Source organism: Lichenostomus cassidix, chromosome 5 (assembly GCF_008360975.1).
Source record: "Lichenostomus cassidix isolate B80296 chromosome 5, HeHo_3.0, whole genome shotgun sequence".
Lineage (NCBI taxonomy): Eukaryota > Metazoa > Chordata > Aves > Passeriformes > Meliphagidae > Lichenostomus > Lichenostomus cassidix.
Genome location: NC_139486.1, coordinates 31,942,254 through 31,957,564, shown reverse-complemented (window position 1 = coordinate 31,957,564; position 15,311 = coordinate 31,942,254). Strand labels below are relative to the sequence as shown.

The 15,311-nt window shown below is 36.4% G+C and overlaps 1 protein-coding gene across 2 annotated transcripts in view; it reads left to right on the top strand.

Moving 5' to 3' along the window:
* FSIP1 (fibrous sheath interacting protein 1) overlaps nucleotides 1-15,311 on the top strand; it is a 70,718-nt gene that overhangs the window by 42,032 nt on the left and 13,375 nt on the right. The window lies entirely within an intron of this gene.

Below are 15,311 nucleotides of genomic sequence, written 5' to 3'. Positions count from 1 at the left end.
ATCAAACCGTTATGATCACTGCAACCCACTCATCCATTCCTTTGTTACAAGATCTTTCCATCATTAGTGCAGTCTCATGTTTTGTGTTTTCTCCTATAGTTTATGTAGCTTCCTTCCATGATCCCTGTGTGTTCCTCCTCTTTTGTGTCTCCTGCAAGATATTTCTTATTTTTAGTCACTGTAGAAACTATTCTTTGTAGAGAAGATAGAGAGGGGAGTATAAGAATCTCTTTGAAGATATTTTTCTCCTTTTGTTGAAGAAAAGGAGGCAGAATGGGAAATTCTTTTCCCTCCTCTCCATACCTTCTTAGAATCACTTTTTCCCCTACGAGGGGAAGTCTGTAAAGCTTTTAAATTCAGGACATTTTTAGTTGCCATAAGTAAGACTGGATTTAAAGCCAGGTGGCAGAGATGAATAGACAATGTCTCTTAACAGTGCTTTGTTGAATTCTACATCACAATACTACCCTGATGAGATTCTTTTCTTTATAGTGAAATAAGAATTAAGTAGTGCACAATGGATCACTGAATAATGCTTTAAGAAATATATTAACAAAAAAAGTAAAGCTATTGTTTTGGTATCTTTGTCTATTTCTTTGTTGTCTAAATTCAAACTGTTTTTAATCCATCAACCCCTGTTGTTTCTTGCATTATTGCTCTCAATGCACCACACATTGTTATTTCTGCCCAAGTTCCCTTCAATGAGAAAGGGTTGGTCCATTGTCACTTCTAACTTCATATTGTGGGGAAGTGTTGAGAGTGTGAACTACAGAGACATATTTTTGTATTTGAAGTACCACTCTGATTATTAATATAGCTACATTTTTTCTTGTTCCCTTCAGTCTTTATTGCCATGAGCATTTAATTGGGTACTGAATTTGGTATTTGTCCTGAATGCTCGCCTCTCTAGAATATGTGACTCCAGGGGAGGAAAATTTTTCTACTGTGACATCAATTAATGGTATTGTGTTCAATAGTAGACATGAATGGCAGAAATCCAGCCAGTCAGAGAAGGCATGTAACTTCAGGTTCTTTTGTTGTAACATTCACAATTGGTTTAAGCTGAATACAAAGCTCTGATTAGTGCATAAAATCTCATCACTTTGGAATATTAAACATACTTTAGCTACTAACTGAAGATGAGAGGGATGATTTCTTGAGAGTCTAGATTTTACTTAGTCATGGGATTCATAGCTTGGATAATGATTTCCATAGAATAGGATGAAAATGGGAAGCATTATTTACATAGGTGTTTATTAAGTACAGTATAAAAAGTGTTCTTGGTCAAGTTTGAAGATGATACCAAATTGGGGGAGGGCAGACAGGGTGATGCATCTCTCAAGTCAATACACTTGAGAGCAGAGCTGCTGTCCAGAGAAACTTCAGCAAGCTGGGAAAATGGGCCAACAGAAACTTTATGAAATTCAGCAAGGGTAAAAGTAAAGTCCTTCACTCAGGAAAGAACTGCCAGCAACAGTTCTGAGGACCTACAGGCTGGGAAGTAGCTCCAGTGAAAAGTACCTGGAGTTCCTGGTGGATGGGGGTGGGGGGGTTCTAGCTGCATGGGTGCCAGCAATATGCCTTGGCAGCAAAGAAGGCCAATGGTATCCTGGATAATATTTACAGGAGCAGAGGCTCCATATGATTACTTAATATTTTATTGCTTAGTATTATTTATCCTAATTTCCTATAATGTTTTTGTATCTATAAACAAAGAGAGCATTGTGTGCTACCATTTATGTTACTGTCCATTTTACAGATTTTTGCTTCTTCAGTTTTGGGCAAATTTCCTTTTCTTTTTGAGAGCAAACTTGTATATGTGTGAAATATGTTTCTCCATTTCAGTATGTTCACTGGAATTTGGGAATACTTTGCATGAATTTATTGCCTTTCTCACAGAAATAATTCCTATTATTCTAAATGTCTACATCTTAAATGAAGGGAAAAAGATGTGTTTACATGGTGTTAGTCCATTGTGGTGGACATTTTGTGTTTTGAAAAGAAAAAGCTTCATGTTTGCATGCTTGTACATCTCTTAATAAGTAGTTGCAGGGAATGCTGCAAGACTCTGCCAGTGCTTTTAAAAACATGAAGGGTTGTACAGGTATTTCAAATGTGTAGTGGATATTCTCCAATTATAATCAACTTTTACTTTATTTAAACTCAAATCAAACTTGCTTGTCGCCCTGCTAGTGAGTATGAGCCTGGAGCATTATGAGAGTGAAAACATGTAGCAAATGGGAGCCAGGTTAGATAGGACTGGCTTTCCTCACATTGCTGCATTTGTATGTTTATCAATGTTTTAAATATAAAGATTTACCCCCTTCTTTCAATTTTAGAAACTTATAAGCCCTACTGACATCTATCTTGCTTAGGCTTAATGCCTGGCACTTTTGAATCACTTTTACTGTCACTTACTACATTTAACAAAAACCCAAACCAACTAGTAAATGTAACCCTTCACAGATGTTAGCAGGGTTATAGCACAGTTGTTTTAATAAAGCACAGTAACAGCTTTGTTGCAGGAAATGAGGGCAAATATCTCTTCCAGTGGAAAATATGGGAAGAATTTAAAGAGAAAGAATATCTGGTCATTTTAGGTGGTATATTAAAAACTGATATGCTTAAAGTGCTGAGGGATCTCTCTAGCACAGTCTTTACATGAGGCTCAGCAAAACCAAGTGCTAGGTCCTGTACGTTGGCCACAATAACCCATGCCATGCTTCAGGTTTGGGGAAGACTGGCTGGAAATCTGCCCAGTGGAAAAGAATCTGGGGATGTTGGTCAACAGGTGTCTGAACATAATCCAGCAAGTGCCCAGGTAGCCAAGAAGAGAATGGCATTCTGGCCTGTATCAAAACAGTGTGGCCAGCAGGACCAGGGAAATGAGTCTCCCACTGTACCCAGCATTGGTGAGGCCACAGCTTGAGTGCTGTGTCCAGTTCTGGGCCCTTCAATTTAGGAAAGACCTTGAGGTGCTGGAGTGTGTCCAAGGAAGGGCAGCGAAGAGATGGATTACTGTAATGGGGTATACCCTTTTCCAGTCAGGCCAAAGAATCAGAAGAGAAAAGCCTACATATCAAAAATTTAGAGGAATCTAGAGTTATTGAGTGAACTATAAAAGTCTGAAGGGAAAACAAGATAAAGTTAAAATGAACAGATCACCAGAGAAGATCAATAAATGTATGCAGAATTTTGTAAGCAGTTAACAAAGCAATCTCGGATTTGGTGGTGTGACAAAATGTTTAATTACCCAGATATCCTTTGAGAAAGATATAATAGACTAAGTTTAACAAACATTCACTGGTGACCTGTTTTCCTTTTAGTAATGTCATAGTGTTTTGGTTTTTCTTTTTTTAGAAGGAAAATGAAAGCAACTTGCTGGAAAGTTTCTATAGATGTAGTTTTAAATAGTGAGAAACCAGCTAGGAATGGCTAAGTGAAAAGCAACTTGATTGATGTGACAGTGAAATGATGGTACTCACAATGTTTAGTAAAGAAAACAAAATAGAAACAGTGGATGTCAAGAAGCAGACTCTGAGAACTCATAGGACTAAACTTCTCAAGGGAATAAGGATTCAAAGGAAAGCTTTTTAAAAAACAACAAACCTCCCACCCCCCCTAACTTTCAAACTCATTTGAAAAGTGAAAGGTCAGAAGTGAAGGTAATCCAGTGGCAAAAGAAGGCTTCAAACTCATTTGTTGATTTCAAACACACTACGACAGTATATAAAAAGGGAAAACAATCTTCTGTTATTAAGATAATGTGGATAAATATTAAAGAAAAATATCAGTTTAGAGAGGGATTTTCATAAAGGCTAAGCCTCACAGGCACTGAAATAAGTGAGATATGTCAAAGAAAGCAACATTGTATGTTAGAAAATCCTTCCATTAAAAGGAGGACCAAACCTGTTTTAAGTAATTCTAAGGACAAAGTTTGTAATTTTTTTTAAATACATCACTCTTTGCTAAAAAAATTGTATACAAGTGCTAACCTTACTATTTCTAGTATTAGTGAACTAGCATCTCTATCCATAGCAAAAAATCCCCCCAAAAGTAGGGTAGATTCTCTACATATACTGGGTGTTTTCAAATTATCTGTTTGATGGGCCTCATCAGACTTAAATTACTGCAAGAAGAAATCTCAGAAATATTCTTAGTCAAAATTAAAGATGGCCACAAGAATGGTTACTGAGAGACTGGGAATGGGAAAACAGTGCTTATTTTTTAAAAATAAGGGAAAAATAACAAGGATGAAGCAGCAAACAGATTTGTCAAGAAAAACAGTATCAAGAAAAAGGACTTCTTCCTATGCCAGTGTAGCAGAGTCCATTTAGATAGAAGTGGTAGATTGAAGTTGGGTTCAAATCTATTTACATAAGCAGATTAGAAACATTAATTGTTCATTGTGGAAAAGTCAGTGAAACATGACTCTGAAGGGATTTTTCACTTGGCTCAGTTTCATTCTGAATTTTCATCTGTGACCTGGAAATTGAAATGAACCAGTATACTTATTATTTTTTTTTTTGGTAGCATGAAGTTGACAGATGTGTCAGTATCTTAAAAAAAATGAGTATTTTATAAAAATGGTCCAAAAATAGGCTGGATACAGTTCATCAAGGTGCTGTGATTAGAAGTAATAGCACAATTACAAAGGACAATACCTGTTCAGGTGGAAAGTTGCTCATGTTTATAGCAGATCCTAAACTGCCTGAGTCATGTTGCAAAAAATGTGAACCATCATACTGTGATAACGCGGAGGGGGAGGAGGGGTGGAACCAGGCCTCTGCGTTTACCGAAAGTGTCTCTAGGCTATCGAGAGATCACTCCAGCCAGCACTGCCTGGTGCTGTACAGAAAGACCCTTCTCACACCCGTGCCGGTGTAAGGCACAGATTCTCACTCACCCACGGAGTTGGATAACTCGTGCGTTACCAGAGACAAAGAATTCAGAGCGCTCAGTCAGCCGGAGGTTCCAGAGTTTATTCTGAAGGGTTCCAGGGCCAAAAAGAGGACGAGACACCCCAGCCGTCTACATTTAAAGGGACGGCTGGAGGGTCAGGGGACAGGAGGCGGGGGGAACACCACAACCAATGGGAGGAGGAAGGCATGGGATCAAGGGTTAGGTTACAGCTGGGGGGATTTACATAATTTGGGGAGGAACCATCGTGTTCTCCAGGGGGGAGGCTAAGATGGCTTCCACCAGTGGAGTTCTGCTGTATTGGAACTCCTCAGCTCCTCAGCAGTTCCTGAGGTGGTATCTTCTACCCCAACACTGTGATGTATAAAAAATGATATATTTCTGTTCTGTGCAGGTTTGTTAGGTCTCAGTTAGAGTCCCATATTCTGTTATGCAAAGCTTAGTGAAAGAGCAGTGGACTGTTTGGTGAGAGAGCAGAGGAGAGCATCAAACAATATCTAAATGCCTAGATCACAGACCTATAAAATAACTGTATCAGTATGAAAAGACCTGGGGTGAGTAGAAATGAATGAGAGAACTCTTGGGAGGGTGTGGTAGCAGTCTTCAAGCACGCACTTCTGCAAAGTGGAATGAAGGAAGTTGTTTCTGTAGTGAAAAGACAAATTGTGCTTCATTTGAAGAACAAAAAAAAAACTGGATTAAATATTAAGAAAACAATAAATAGCTTGGGTTTTAAAGTAACCTACATCCACTAGGGGTGTGAAAAGAGATTAGACAAAAGCTGAATTGGAAATGGCATGAGGATAATTAAATATTTCTAGAGGGCTTTGAATAGGAGATCTTTCATAGTGTCTTCTATGTGATTTTCTTTTCAAAATGTCTAATTTTTTATATAGGCAAGAGGAGGTGTCACAGAATTTCATAAGAGTTAGAGCTAGATGCAGTCACAGACAGTAGTAATAGGGAAACTGCAATCATCAGAAGAATTGGTTATTGCAAGACCTGGAGTGGATATGTTGAATAAGACATGGGGAGGGTACAGTTTCCTTAGATTATCAATACATCTGTACCTGTGAAATGCTGAATACAATCATGTTATATCTGAAGGCACTCCTGTAAGAGTCATCTGTGAAGTGCCTGTAAAACATCCTTAGTTAGTAAGGAAGAGAATTGAGATAAGCATTCGTTCATGAAAAGAAGGTATATCAACAGGTACTGTGTAGTGTAATTTATTTTTCATTGTATATTAACAGTGTGTATAATATTACCAAGTAAATATTTTCTTTGATGTATTTTATCTTTTATTCAATTTTTAATTCTCTTCATTTGAAAGCATTAAGTATGGATTTGATGCTTCGAGCAGTCATGAAGCCTCAATAAAAGTTAAAAATGCTTTGCATCTCAGGTTGTGCAGCATTAACTGAACCTGAGACCTGGAATTGTCTTAATAATGTTATTGTATATGTTCACTTATTGTTGTAGACTGAATCACTTCGGAAAAAATGTAACTCTGCTACAGAACAGTATTTCCCCAATCATTAAATCCAATTTTAAATCCGATTTTTGGTCTGCTAAGGGACACCTAGTAAATTTCTCATTGTCAAAGAAAACTCATAGACTTAGTAATCAGTGAAACAAACTTTTCATTTTTGCACTAATATTTGAAAAAGGCAATAGGAAGAAAAGCAAAAAGGACAATAAAGGACTCGATTGAGTATTAATTTATAGTTTTGTAAATAAAATAAAGAGTTTTTAGCCAAGACTGAAATGCTTATAATAATCTTTGAGCTCTATGATTTACTTGGATTTCATGATGGGATATAGCAAGCATCAATTTAGTTTTATTGTGCAGATGTTGTATGTCTAGACTCTCATACTCGAAATCTCTGGAGTTTTCCCTAACTTGCCATCTGGGGCTTGTTCTTTGTGGTTGAAGAAAGAAACTCTGTGAACTGGAGGAGGCTGTGGCTCTTGCCTGTATGCTGTGAGAACTGACATGATATTTAGCACAAGTCCAGTAAGTGTTTGGTGAATCAGCTGCCCCTAAAACATCTGGGGAAAAAATATATTTGAGGGTGGTGATCAGCAAGACTGGCAGAGAGAACTCCTTGTCCCAAGAGGGTGGGGAGATAAAGCAGAAGTATGCAATTTCTATATGGGTTAATACAAGATTAGGAATATGAGCATTGCATCACCCTCTGCCGTCTCTCAGTCGACATCCGAACTATGACCGTGGCAGTGGTGCTAATACTGATCATGGAGCCATCATTAGAACAGATTCCCCACGGACTGCACATGCTCTCTGCAGATCAGGAGCAGATTCCGCGATAGCTCGCCTATGTTCGGTTCTCTGTTGCCATGGCTTTCCTTCTAACAGCTGTTTTCAAGATAGTTTATGTATGATAGTTTATGTGTGATAGTTTATGGCTTCACAAACAGCAGCCATCACATTGGATGGCAATCCATACACAGCTTTAGACTCAGATATTTATTTTATATATTGGACAAAGAGCAGTTTTGTACTAAATAGTTCTTGGTAAATTTTTGACTTGACAACAAATTCCAGTGTAAAACTCAGATGAATTTCATCCATTCTTTCATGTTTGTCTGGTTTTTTTGAGCCTTTGTGTTGCTAACCATCTTATGAAACTCAGCAACTGGCTGATGTTCTTTAGCTTTTTTAGAACAATCAAGCAAATAGTGATTTTACCAAGCCCAGAAGAAGATGTTTGTGAACAATGTGTTGTTAAACTGTTATGATGATTTACCAAGACTGGTAAAGGAAAGTTAATTAACTTGATGTTTGAAGATGAAATTTGAGATAGTCTTCCTTGTGCTTATTGATGATGGCACATATTGTTTGAATTTTTTAAGAAAGAGCTTTAAAATCTTGTGTTGGTTAAGAGTACTAAATTCCAGGCATTGTGTGAATGTTTTTCAGACACTCCTTTGTAAGTATTTCAGGGTTATTGATATTTAACTAGACTCAAAATGCAATTGGTTGAAACTAGCTCACTAATCATGCTTTGTAGGCACTATTTTCATATATTTTCCTTCCAAAAAAGAAGAGATGGGTACAAACTAAAATACAAAATGTTCCTCTCAAACATAAGGGGGAAAACCCCCAAACCTTTTAGAGTGATTGAACACTAGAACAGGTGACTAAGAGGTTGTGGAGTCTTCATTGCCAAAGAGAGTTGGAACCTGACTGACAATCAACCTGCAGTAGCTGATTCTGCTTTAAGCAAAGTCTTTGGACTAGGCAATCTCCAGAGGTCCCTTCCAACCTTAATTATGCTATGGTCCTATAATTCTGTATTTGATAAAATGAGTTCATATCTCTGAAGAAATCTGACTTGGTATTTGATACCTACTCATACTAGCTTCTTTCAACCAAATTATTTTGCTATTTATTTTTTGTTATTTTATTGGATATACTGTATTGGTTTACTGTTTCATACTGAACAAAACCAGAAAAACCCAGTATTCTAAATGTTTATGAAGAAAGGAAGAAATGCATTAAAAGTATAAATATGAGGTTTTTGGTTACCATGTGTATGGATACCCTACTTCACATTGCAACTACGAATAACGTGATAGTAAACCTTGACTTTTGGCAAGGTTGGGATAAGGTTCATGTCTAAAAATATAGAGAGTGGAATTTTGTTTAGATATATTTATCTTTTTTTTTGGAAAATACCCTGCATAAAGGTGCTAGAGGATATAGATGAGCCCTAAAGGTCTTGTGATTTATAGGAAGAAAATCCTCTGAAGCAGGGAAATACAAACAAATTTAATAACGCTTTACGAGAATTTCTCTTATATGTAGATGCCAAAGAGGGTGATGAGCAGGAGAATTAAACTGCAGTGGACCACCCTGAAGTGATTTTGAAGCACCTTGCCCCCAAGCAATGCTTTGAACAAGCCAAAATTAATAAGGAAAAGAAGTTTTTTGAATTCTTTTGCCCTTTACCTTTCATAGGCTGTGAGTTCCTTGGTGCTATTAAGAGATGCATGAGATAATCTCACATCTGGATATTGTCTGTGGCTCTGCTCAAACTCCTAGTAGTTATATGACAGGAACAATGAAATACGCAGGTGCGGAGAGATTATCAGTATGCCTTGGCTTTACCTTGTGATATTTTCTATCTGAAATGTTCATATGCTTGAAATGTAATGCTCTTATCAGGTAGTACTGTATAATGTCCCAGCTAATCCCCTTCAGAAAGCTACCTTTGGCACTCATCTTTAGCAGTGGTTTTAGTATGTTTAGTAATGCTGTAATTTTAATTACAGTTCAGTACTTTTGTAGTGCCAGACATACTGTGCAATAGGTGCTGTGTAGATAGCTGGCAATTGTAGGACATATAGCAGTCAGGATTAAATAGCGATAAAGGAGTCACTGAACTGCACTAATAAATCAGACGTGATTACAGTCTGTGTCAATACATATGCAGAGATTAGAAAATGTGTGCTGATGAATAGACCATAGACTTTCTGCTTATGTTATTTTTCTTTGTGTGAGGTAAGTGAAGAGAAAATGGTAGTATAAGAGTATGGTCCTAAATTGTATGAAATATGTAATGAAGGCAGTAATAATTGAGGAGGTGGAATTAAACATTCCTTCAGTTTTGTGAGGTATGTCACCTCTTATTTTTAGCTCTGTTCATCAATGTTTTTCTCTTTCCAATATTTTACAGTAATCTTACTGTTACATGGTTGTCAATAAAATACTTTGCTTTACTGTTCAAATAATGTAAAATCTAATCACTTGAGGTGTCCTACTGTGACTAATTTCAGAAGAAATACAGAATGCAGTTTTCTCTTCATTGACCATTTTTGTGCTTTCTCAAATTCTATATATTTTTTGTTGTAATCTCAATTTTGTGATCACTTGTATGAATAAAAACATACACATTTTGCACAGCATTGTGCAAAAAGGTTGTAGGTCTGAGTTCTCATTTTTAGCATATACAATATTGCATGGTTTGTTCATATTAGTATTCTTTCTTGCTTCATATAATATATTTTATTAAAGGAACTTAGAGTTCTCCAGTCATGCTTTTGGCTGAACTGTTTTGTCCCTTTAATAATAATTTTTTTCAAATAGATTAAACTGAGATACAGTAAGTGGCTGAACAGAAAACAATTATATGGAAAAGTTAGGAATAGAAATTGGATTGTAAGCATAATTTACCCTTTTATGGGTACAGTATCTTTGGTCTTTATTTCCTGCATGATAGAAATTGTATATAGAACTTCTAGTAGCAACTGAAATTTATCAGGTTAAACTCCTTTAATTTGCAGCAGCTTCAGAATAGCCACAGGTGTTTTTAAATCTAGGATCAGGTTCATTTTTGTATTAGGATGAGAGATTTAATAAGATGTATTGTTAGTTCCTTGACTGTGCAACTGTTCTTTTCTCAGGATCTGTTGGCACCTTTTGTGCAGTGCTCTAACTGCAGGCATGTCTTTATACTGTAGCTATAACCTGATCTAAGCACTGGGAGTGTGGCAAGGCTTTCACTCCTTCACTTTGTTAGAGATTCCCCTTTTTGCATGGGCAATACAGTAATTGCCCCCTCACAGCTGTCCAAAAGCCAAAAGATTCCCTCCTGGTAAAACTTTCAACCAAGTACTGCTCATCTGTTATAAAGAGGCCTCATTTGGGGAGGGAAAGCTGTCCTTTTAGTTCTTATCTCATTATATTTGCTTTTATTAGCAAATATCCACCACTTCTTTTTTACCCCAGAGTAGCCTTTTAAATACTTCAGCTTGAACTTTTTTGCTCTGTCATGAGAAAAAGAAGTCTTAAGTTTCTCATTATAGAAATTATTAGAATTCTTTGATGAGTCTTGTTATTATTCCTGAATATTTTTAAAAGATTGATTCTTTTTCCATATGGCTTCTTTCATGAACATATGGGTCTGTTTTGTGGTTTTGGAAGATAGAGTGATCCAGATTTTTTTTGCATGTCCTAGAGACAAATATTGGGATTTTACAAAATTCTTTAATTACATACTGCAGAGTAGGAATTTGCATTCTGCACATTCACTTCACTTACTAATTTATTCTTAATACTTTATTATTTTTTACTGGTTTCATTTGCAGTCTTTTCCTGTGTCCATCCCAATATTTTTAGTTTTGCAAATAAGGCAGTAAATTATGTAATTAACTCATTAAGGTGCATAGTGGGTATATGCATACATCCTTACCCCACTCCACACACAGAGATATAAATCAAGTGAGAGAGAGAGAGACTTAAATCACTGATTCCCTTTCATTATTGAGCCTTTTTCTTTCTTTCTTTTTTCTTTTTTTTGGTAACAAATTGTGGATTTCTATCTTAGGAACATCATGAAAGAGAGGTAGGTACAGTGGCTTAGCACATTCTGCCCTCCCACCTTGGGCAAGTCTGTTAAAGCTGTATTAAGTGAATGTATGTTAATTCCTGGGCTTTCTCTGCAGTTCAGCATGAGGATTATGTGGGTTTAGAATAATATTCAGAGCAGCCAGTTTACTGAGCTGGGAACAGCCTTAGGCTAGCTTATAAGAAGGAAAAAAAGCCAAACTCAAAACCCAAATGTCTGTGGACTCATCCTTTCTGGAGTTTGTTTTTTTTTATGTGGGCTCCAGTCAGGTGCCTTTGTCTTCTTAAAATCTAAAACCTAGAAGAGCTTTGTAAATCTAGGCACTTTAAAAACATTTTTTTTTCAAACAAAGAAGAGCTCTTCTAACTACACTGTTTATCTCATGGTTCAAACATTCATTTGGCGATGGAGGAACCAAATTTAGTTCTTTGATAGCCCACTGTTTCAAACTAAAAGTGTGGTCTTCTAAGAGAAACCTATCCATCCATGATCAGCTGTAGAATAGATTCGGTGCACTGCTGTTCACGGCTGTCAATGAAACTGCTCTGTCATGTGGAGAAAGCCAAGCCAAAGAGACCATGCCTAAAAATGTGCAAGGTGTTGTGACATTGTGCTTAGCACTTCCAGCTCTGAGGAGGGAGATTGAAGTGCCTTAATCCTCTTTCCCAAGAGTGATTAGAGGATAAAATTCAAAAGTACCTATGTCATGTCCCTTTCCTTTTTATTCTCTCCATGTTCCATTTTACAGCTTTTTACTGTGGTGCCTGACAGCCTATAGCTCCCAGTAGCCAATATTAAATTGGCTCACATACAGCTACAAATGACTCACCCATGTAGGGTTATTCTTCCAATAATGCATAAAATAAAACATAGACTGTGTCAAATGGATCAAGTGCATTTAAATAATTCCTGTATGAAGTGGTACTTAGTACTGTAAGGGGATACATGCATGAATAGATTCCATAAGGCAAGAACAAGTTGACTGTGTCTCCTGCCAGGCAGACCAGTCAGATCCACAACAATTCATTCTTAAAATTCCAGAAGAAATGAATTTCTGATGTCTCTGGAAAGGATAGAATATAATGGTGTGGCTCAGATCCATTATGTGGCTTTTTTCATTAAAACTCATTCATTTTAGGAATTAAATACAACTCTCAAATTGTGCCAGCCACACTAGTATACATACATGTGGTCACATTGTAATGTACTACTACACAGCATCATCTTTCCAGATTGTAGCTGTATCCAACCCATATTTATATACACTTCTATGTCTGAAACAACAGGTTAGATGTTTATGTATGTTTTTATTATTGTCATTAGCATAAAAAAAGAAGATACATGGAACTTCCATTTCTTCTAGTTTCCTTTTATGGCTCTTATGCATTATAATAGTGCTGGAAACTGCTGCTGCTCTATGTGTTTTCAGAGATGTACATCTTTCTATGAACATGTGTTATACTTGTCTTAGTTTGATATATAAACAGTTTTTCAATCTGGTCCTTGGTACATTTCATTTGAATAATTCACTCATCTATCTAGGAAGTCTTTAAAAAGTGTGAAATGTTAATAAGCCTAATGGAAATCCATGTTAACCTAAGCAGTGAGTGTCCTTGGTTAAAGCAGTTATGATTTTTAAATCTTTGTCATTCACCCTAAGCTCCTGTATTCTGTTTCAAACAATATGATCAGTTCTTTTCTCAATGTATTTCAAAAGGAACTCTCTATCTGAATCATTAGAGTAATGAATAAATAGGTTTCTCCAACTGCCTGGAAGAGGTACATAAAACACTTGACTCTGTCATTGCCTGGTGATTCAGTAGCTGTGATTCCACATAACTGAGAGTAGTGTAGTGTCCTCTAAAACCAACAATGTCATCATTAATTCATCAGAAACACAGCTGTGAACTTTGGTTGTTCTTTTTTACCAAAGCAACTGGGCAAAAACATTCCAAAGTGCAGTAAAGAAAGTTCCAAGCAACTGGGGTGCACAGTGCTTTGTGTTTAAGCCATTGACCTTGTAATGTGATCACACAGACTTTTTGTAAATTAATCTTTCAGATCTTATGAGTGACATGTGAACTTTGACTTCATGGGCAAAAGACAGACTTCAGCTTCAGCAGAGTCACCTGTATACCAAATGCATGATACATTTACATAACTTTCTTTTGAAAAACATGAGCCTTTTGGTGCTTTCATGTCTTTTACTAGGGGAAATATTAGATTTTTTTTCCTTTTTGTGCAGTGGTGTACATCATTGACCATAAATTGAGTTTAAATGGAAGCTTCATTAAAAAATATATTTTAGCTATGGCAATTGCAAGTATACATTTCAAACTGCAAAATATTAACTTTTTTCTGCTTTACATGTAGCTGTATCATTTTATGTTTTTGTAATTTGTTTGTTGTTTCTAGAATTGTTTTAATTTCTCTAAAAGCAAAATTTCTTAGAATCAATATTTACTCAGCTGTTTTCAATTGCATTTTACATATGAGCACATTGTGCAGAAAGTGGTTGAAAAATGCAAACGCTACAATACTCTCCTATCATCAAGACATTATTTTTTGAACCATGAGTCTTTTTACCGTAAAGCTTTCTACATGAGGGTGATTATGTTTTGTTCCTGGTGCAGGAAAGCTGGTATGCTTATGCTTACTATATGCTGTTTGGGCTATCTGATTTCCTGTGCATCTGCCACTTGGCTTGTGGCATACTCCTTGGTGATGAGGGAGAAGTACAGGAACCTGCCCAGTGGGATTGTGTGACTTGTTGAATGCCATTTTTGCTTCTAGTTACAAACATGCAGCTGTCTCTTATCTACCAGGCATGGATTTACCAAGAAATAAGTGCAGGGAAGGAAAAATGTGCTACAGTGGTGTGTTGTGTACCTTTTGGTCTATAGCTTCCACAGTCAAATCAACTTACTGTCTCTCTAAACTGAGTAAAGGCTTTCTTGCTTTTTAACTGCATGCAGATTCCTGTGCTTCTGATTACATGAACCGGGATATATAATATAATAATAAGGAACTGCAACACTTTGAATGCATGCACTTTTTTAGTTGTCCTTGCTACAGAACATGGAAAAGGAAAAGAGCAACCAAAGATGCTGAAAGTGATTTTTGCTTTTAAGGCCTAGGGAATTAAAAACTATTATAAAGTTAGTGGCAGAAAGTAACTGAGACAACCTCCTTGCCTCAGAAGAAAAATAGGGAGGTTTGCTCTCTTACTTGTTCTTAAAATGTTTATGCTGTTCCTAGTTTGGCAAAGACATAAAATATATGGGTTTTGGTTATTATAAAATATGAAATTTAACATGCCAGCAAGAATGTAGTCATTGGTACTGCTGCACATTTACTTTGTTAGATGAACCTGAAAAAAACGTTTTACTAAACAACCCAAACTGAAGTTTACTCTAGCAACTACACTTTCTGAGCAGTGCCCTTTTGTAGTTAGACAAAAAAAGGGAATAATACTATAATTTTGCTTTTTTATGTGTCTTTGTAAAAACAGCTGCCAAACATCAAGTGGTGACAATAGATTAGCACTTGTATTGTCTTAGACTCAGATTTTTTATTGTTATTGTTATGTGGTAAATGAGAACTTTCTGGTAATATATATTTCAATGTTTCAAGCTTTAACTCTTGTTCTTGTACTTACTGAAATATTTTGTTCCCTGCCCCCTTATCCAAAATCAAGAACGGGTGCAGGCAGGCTTGAAACTCCAAATAAAATGTTTTGCCTGGGGCAATATTGTTCATCACATTCTTCCTAAAGGCTTTTGGGTTTTCCTTTTGAATGGAAATGCAAGAGCCAGATGCAGTTACCTCATTTCAAAATACCCTTCAATTTTTTCAGTAAAGAAAAACCTTCATATTATTCTCTTTCTTTTTTAAAAATGTGTGTTCAGCGCTTCAGCTAAAATATATGACAAACACAGCTAAAACCTGACATTCCTTGTAGAAACTTTGCACTTGCCTTGTGGCAACAGGCCCCACCAAACAGAATTGATAAAGAATTTT